The sequence below is a fragment of the Phascolarctos cinereus genome, unplaced genomic scaffold, assembly GCF_003287225.1.
Source record: "Phascolarctos cinereus isolate Bilbo 61053 unplaced genomic scaffold, phaCin_HiC Scaffold_2;HRSCAF=192, whole genome shotgun sequence".
Lineage (NCBI taxonomy): Eukaryota > Metazoa > Chordata > Mammalia > Diprotodontia > Phascolarctidae > Phascolarctos > Phascolarctos cinereus.
Genome location: NW_027555625.1, coordinates 231,956,616 through 231,963,905, shown reverse-complemented (window position 1 = coordinate 231,963,905; position 7,290 = coordinate 231,956,616). Strand labels below are relative to the sequence as shown.

At 39.1% G+C, this 7,290-nt stretch overlaps 1 long non-coding RNA gene across 1 annotated transcript; it reads right to left on the bottom strand.

Moving 5' to 3' along the window:
• Positions 1-5,835: 5,835 nt before the first annotated feature.
• LOC110206646 (uncharacterized) lies at positions 5,836-7,201 on the bottom strand. The gene is made up of 2 exons (XR_002323988.2): positions 7,112-7,201; positions 5,836-6,896 (listed from the first exon to the last, which is right to left on the bottom strand). It is a non-coding gene; the product is annotated as an uncharacterized LOC110206646 (long non-coding RNA).
• Between the last annotated feature and the right edge of the window lie 89 nt (positions 7,202-7,290).

The following is a 7,290-nucleotide window of genomic DNA, read 5'->3' as shown; positions in this document are numbered from 1 at the left end:
GCACAGTACAAAGGACGGAAAGCTTTAGAGTGGGATATTGGGGTGGTAAGGAGAATGGGAACAAGGGAGTAGGCAGATGAGTGAGTAATGACAGTTGAAAGTATAGCTTTTTCTGGAAAGGAAGGCCAGAGAGGCTGTGTTATCAAGAAGAAATTAGGTCTCAGTGAGAGTCAAAAGATGGAAGAAGTAGAAAAGGAAAATATTTAAGAGGAAAGCATGTTTACTGCCTGTGGAACAATCATTCCAGAGGGTATACATTGGAAGAAGTAGATAGCTTTGGGGTAGGACATTGTGAGGATAGAGGGATGGAGGAGAGCAGTTGGCTTGAAGGGAATGGGAATGAAGAACTAGGCAGTAGATAAGGAATAGGGATTGAATGATGACCTGTGGTGTTCAGAATCATAGGATGGGGAAGGTATGAGCAAGGGGGAGACTGTTAATCATTACTGGAAAATTTTAGAAGGATTTTCAGTGTCAATAGTGTTATGACTTCAGGGTGGAGTCCTTTCAGGGATTAGAGAAGTTTAGGTGACGGAGTAAGAATTTAGAGTAGGAGTAGTGATCTTTCCTTCCTCCACCGCAGGAAACCAGTCTGGAAACTTGATGGAATGGCTCCCTCTCCCCTCACCTCATTTGCAGAAGACAGGTATGATGGAATGGTACTTTTCCTCTTCCCACAGGAAGCTTTAGACTCCACCAAAAGGTCCTAAACCCTTCATATTTATGAGTGACAGCTCCCATGTCCTTTGCAAACTTTAGCAGAAGACATACAAAAGAACCATTTAAAGTTTTGGCTAGTTGAGTTCCCATTGAGATAAATACCACCCCTACAGACTCCAAGAGAAAGTGGCTTGCTATATCAGCTAATTTCCATTGCTACATCCTTGCCAAAACCAATCAGATGACAAGAAGACAGTGTGTGTCACAATGAATTGTGAGTTTAAGAACCAGATCAAGTCCTGACCTTCCCCAACTCCAAAGACAATAGATAGGCAAACTCCTCTAGAATGAGAATGTGATTACAGCAGGAAGAAGAGTCCTTCCAAAGAATTTATGACCAAACAAGAGATAGAGAACATTATAAAATGGAAAATGGATAATTTTGATTACATTAAATTTAAAAGGTTTTGCACAAAGCCAATGCAACCAAGATTAGAAGGGAAGCAGAAAGCTAGGAAACAATTTTTACAGCCAGTGTCTCTGATAAAGGCCTCATTTCAAAAATATATAGAGAACTGAGACAAATTTATAAGAATACAAGTCATTCTCTAATTGATAAATGGTCAAAGGATATGAACAGGCAGTTTTCAGATGAAGAAATTAAAGCTATCTATAGTCATATGAAAAAATGCTCTAAATCACTATTGGTTAGAGAAATGAAAATTAAAACAACTCTGAGGTACCACATCACACCTATCAGATTGGCTAACATGACAAAACAGGAAAATGATAAATATTGGAGGAGATGTGGGAAAATTGGAACACTACTGCATTGTTGGTGGACTTGTGTACTGATCTAGCCATTCTGGAGAGCAACTTGGAATTATGCCCTAAGGGCTATAAAACTGCGCATACTCAGCAATAACACGTCTAAGTCTGTATCCCAAAGAAATCATAAAAATGGGAAAAGGACCCACATGTACAAAAATATTTGTAGCAGCTCTTTTTGTGGTTGCTAAAAATTGGAAATTGAGGGGATGTCCATCAGCTGGGGAATGGCTGAACAAATTGTGGTATATGAATATAATGGAATACTATTGTCCCATAAGAAATGATGAACAGGTAGATTTCAGAAAACCTGGAAAGACTTACATGAACTGATGCTGAGTGAAGTAGCAGAACCAGGAGAACATTGTACACAGTAACAGCAACATTGTGAGATGACCAACTTTGATAGACTTAACTCTTCTCAGCAATATAAGGATCTAAGACAATTCCAAAAGACTCATGATGGTAATTGCTATCCACATCCAGAGAAAGAACTATGGAGTCTGAATGCAGTTTGAAGCATACTATTTTCTCTTTTTTTGTTTTTGTTTTTTCTTTCTTGTGGTTTTTCCCTTTGGTTCTAATTCTTCTTTACATTGTGACTAATGTGAAAATATATTTAATATGATTGTACATGCATAACCTATGTCAGATTGCATGCTGTCTTGAGGAGTAGGGAGCGGAGAGAGAGGGAGAAAATTTAGAACTCAAAACCTTACAGAAGTGAATGTTGAAAACTTAAAAACAAACAAATAAATAAAATGTTTTACAAAGACTCCTTCCAAGAAATGGAAATAAATACTATTGGTTACAAAATCTAGAGGGTTCATTCAGTAAACCAATCAGAGGTATTTATTGAATCTCTTCTTTGTGGAAGACACTGTGCTACTAATACTCCTTAATGAATACAAGGAAGTCTCTGCTTTCAAGGAACAACTATCGGATCACAAACAATAAGTGAAAATCTTGTTTCCTAGAGAAAACCCTTTCAGCCCAATTGCATATTCTTCCCAAGATTTCAAATGAAGCTAACCTAGGCTTCTAGATTTAAGTTTGCAAAGAAAGAAAGGAAACAAGCATTTACTGAGTAACTACTATGTGTCAAGAACTATGTGTTAAGCACTTTACAAATATTATCTCATTTGATCCTTAGAACTACTCTGAGAAGTCAGTGCTATTATTATCCCCATTTTACAGTTGAGGAAACTGAGGACAGCTGAGGCTAAGTGACTAGGGGCACACAGCTAGTAAGTGTCTGAGGCCAAACCTGAAGTCTGGTCTTCCTGATTCCAGGTCCAGCACTCTACCAGCTGCCTCTAAGCAAGGGGCTATTATTGCTCAGCGCTTATACTACTGCAGCATCTCCATTGAGACTACTCTGTGCTCCACTCCTCTTCAGAATACTGTCTGTACAGTATTCCCTGATACACATCCCTTTGAACAAGGGCTTCATAAACAGGTCTTTCTTCTCTTCCCCCAGATTCCCCCCAAAACAAATAGGGTACAACCTAATAGTTAAATTCTTATTAGCAAGAAGCATGTGGATTTTTCATTTTATCAACTACATTATAAAGTAGGAGTACATAATTAGCATTGTATGATACTTATATAACTTGTTATTTGTTATGTAATATATTCTGAGAGAGATGACCACATGGTGGAAAATTCATTTTCAACAGGGAAAATCATAAGTCCTGAACTATAATTTCATAGGTAAGACACCCAATTCTTATTTGGTATACCCTAGAGAACAATAACTGGGAGGGGTGGGGAAATGCTATTGGTAATTATTAATAATAATAACTGATTTTTAAAATTGTATTTTGAAATACTACACAATCTATTATTGTAACTGATTCTTACAACTATGTGAAATAGATGTCAGAAATTTTTGCAGAGAAGTGAAGTTACACATTTAAAGCTACTTTAACAATTTAAAAGGTTTGTGATTTTGTGGGTATGAGTGTTCTGCCCCCCCAAAAAGATCACACCTATATACCTTAGTATATAATATAGTCTTTCTTGTGTCCTAAATATTTATTACCTGACAGGCCACCTTCTGGTGGCGAGCATCTCTAATGTTAGGTTGGTCCTCAGGTGACAGACATACACATTTGTCATTGAATCCATACTTGGCTCTGACCATATTGTGCTCCATTGGCACAGCCTTCAGAAATCTATGGCTACTCCACAATAGAGCCTCAGAAGAGCTCTTTAGCAGATGCCCAAAATCATGTGGTTGGTAAATTCTTATCATTAGAGGTATCATGATATGGATTTAAATCCTAATTTCTTCACTTATCAACTATTGCATCCTTGGGCCCTCCCACTCTCACTTTACCTCAGTTTCCTCAAACTCTAAAATGAGGACATAATAGGTTCACTGTTTACCTCATAGGGATGTTGTGAGGAAAGCACTTTGTAAACCGGAAAGCTATATATATATAAGCGAAATGGCAATAATCCCTTCCCTTTGTTTTGGCAGTCCAGGATGGAAATGCTGCTACACAGTTACTCATAGGAAGGTTTCTGTATGGCAAATACCAAGAATGAAATGCTGTAGAATCTGAATTTCAGAGGTAGAAGGAAGCTTGGAGTTTATCTAGTTTTCAGTCCCTTCCCTTTATGGGGTAGGAAACGGAGACCAAGAAAAGGAAAATGACTTCAACAATTTATTGAAATGGATAAACTTTGCTTGAGGGAAAATTTTTGTCCTATCTGGAATTTCTTTGAGCATCAGTGGTATAGGAAATCATGTGTACAAGAGCTTAAATCAAGCTCTACTTGAGCCAACAGCACAGAAATAAGGGAAGGTTTGGTTTCATAGCTTGCTAGAGAAGCATCACCTGTTCTGAACTTTATGAATAGAGAAGCAGCATGGTATAGTGGAATAAAAACTGGCTTTGGAGTTGGGCTGGATTTGAAATCTGAATGCCACTTATCGAGTCTATAAATTGTAGGACGTTGATTAGACCAAGGGTTCTTAACCTGGGGTCTATGAACTTATTTTTAAAAAAAAATTTTTTTGGCAACTGTCTTTCAATATAATTGATTTCCTTTGTAATCTTACTTATTTTCTTTTATATATTTAAATACATTACTCTGAGAAGAGGTACAGAGGCTTCTCCAGACTGCCCAAAGGGTCCATGACACAGAAAGAGTTACATACTCCCATAATACTAGATGATGTCAAAAATCTTTTGCGGCTCTAAATCTATGATCCTTACATGACACCAGAGATGTCAGATATGGAAGCATGTGACCCACAACACTCCCAAGTGCTCCTGAACTATATTAAAATGTAATTGGGAAATATTTAACAAAAAAATAAAAATAAAACATTAATATTTTATTTTCTAAGTTGGTCTGCCACCCACAGAGATCATCATGAATGATTTAGTGGTCCCCATTTCTATTTGAGTTTGACACCACCGCCTTACACCATTCAGGTGAGGATGCCACACAAGAAAACCATTTTGATACCTAGCATGTGTCAGAAAACTACAGGTGGTTCCAGTTTTTTTTTAAATTAAATTTAATTTAATTTTAAAAAAAATTTTTTTTCCATATGCTTTTGAGTTGAAAATTTTTTTCCCTTTTTCTCCCCCCCCAAGACGGTGCACAATCTGACATAGGCTTTACATTTACATACCCATTAAACATATTTTCACATTAGTGAAGTTGTAAGTAAAAATTAAAACCAATAGGAGGAACCATCAGAAAGATGAAACAAAATTCAACTTAAGGTAAAAATAAGCGAGAGCGATTCGACTTCCATAGTTCTTTCTTTGGATGCGGACAGCATTTTCCATCCCGAGGCCTCTGGAGATGTCTTAGATCCTCGTAATGCTGAGAAGGGTTCAGTTTAACATTCTTAGTCATTGCATAACGTGGCTGCTATTGTATACAAAGTCCTCTGGGTTCTGCTCACTTCACTCAGCATCAGACCATATAAGTCTTCCCAGGTTTTTCTGAAGTCAGCCTGTTCATCATTTCTTATAGAACAATAGTATTCCATTACATTCATATACCACAACTTGCTCAGCCATTCCCCAACTGATGGGCATCCTCTCAATTTCCAATTCTTTGGGTGGTTCCAGTTTTTCACCAGTGTTCCCAGAAACCATCCATCAAAGAATGCAGACATTTTCCCACAGGAACTCTTTTGACTGGGAGTTGTGTTCCTACCCAAGGCCTCAGTATCAAATAAAACAGTAGGTTCTAACCTTTTATAGTATGAGGACCCCCTTTCAACTTAGTATTTGTTGATTTAGAACACAGTAACAAAAAACAATTATGGATTCAGTAATACTTTTAAATGAACACCACATACATACATTTGAAATATGTATGAAACAGATTGCTTGTTATTTATTAATTTTCCATTTTCTTATTTAAGCAATAAAGTGAACCTCTTGCAATAACTCCATGACTCCCACGCCCTAACCTGGGACCCAAGGCCCATAGATTGGAAGACACTAAAATAAAACCAAATACAATCAACAATAATGCAATGTAAAATCAAGGATACAAAAAAGTTTAACCCTTAATTAGCATGTAAAGTAGTAAAATTGTGCTTCAAGTCACAGGCTGTCAGAGAAAGAAGGCATCTTAGGAAATATAACCAAAAATGTCAGAGCTGCTAGGGAACTTTAGAAACCATCTAGTTCAATTATTCTAAACTCTTCATTTTATGGAGGTGGCAATTAAGGCCCAAAAGGCCCATGAGGAAGCGCCCATTATTAAATGTTAATAAGCATTTTTGTTCGGGGCAAAGAGTGAACAGAGTGAGCCTCTGAGCCAAAAAGACTTGGCTTCAAGTCCCAGCCTTGACACTTACTGGTGATTTGACCCTGAACACAAGTCACTCAACCTCTCCAGTGCTCTAGGCAACTCTAAAACCTTAAGTTGCAGAGAAGGTGTCAACTTGCATTTGCAGATGGAATTCCCTCCTCTGGAAGGATATACCAATTTGATATTTCAATGAAATCACAGGTCCAGTCCCTATCCCTCTGGCACCTAAATTCCAGGTTAAGTTGTTAAGTGCTGAGGGCATAAATATAAAAAGTGACACAGAATCCCTGCTCTGGAGGACCTTAATTGGTGTTCATCACAGGAACATAGATTTAAAGCAGGAAGGGACCTTTATAGGCCATCAAGTCCAATCCTCTCATTTTACAGATGAGGAAACTGAGGCACGGAGAGATTTTTGATCTCTAAGGTGTTGTCCAGCTCTTATATGAAATTAATTCAACACTGAGAGCCCTGGCTAAGTGATACAGAGGTGAACAGTCATGGTCCCCATGGGTCCGTCCTGTGAAATGGAACCAGGATATTCAGGGAGGGCATCACTTCTTAGTGACCGTAGGCCTGCTATCTGGGGACTCCCAAAGCGCCCGATTTCCTTCCTGTCGAAGACAAACGGACATAAATATTTCTGTCAAGACATCTGCAAATTCTGAAGTTATTTGCCGCAAGGCGTGAATGGGAAAAGCCGCGCGTGTACAATGGGGTGGCATGGTAAAAGAAACAACACAGGCCTCGGAGCTCCCCTCTATGGGGCACCAGACCTTCGCCCCCGCCCCACCCGGCCGGTTTCCAAGGCAACTCAGACCGCCACAACCTTAGGTCGTCGCTCAGAAACGTCACTTCCTTTTCATTGACATCCGGGTCGTCGCCCAGGCAGGCTCCCTACCGTTTTCCCTCTTCGGACCTGCTTGGAGAGACGCCGCCGCCGCCGCCTCATCTCTCGCTTCCCAGGAGGGTGTTCGCCTCACGTCGGGCGGGGCTCTGGCCTTCCCC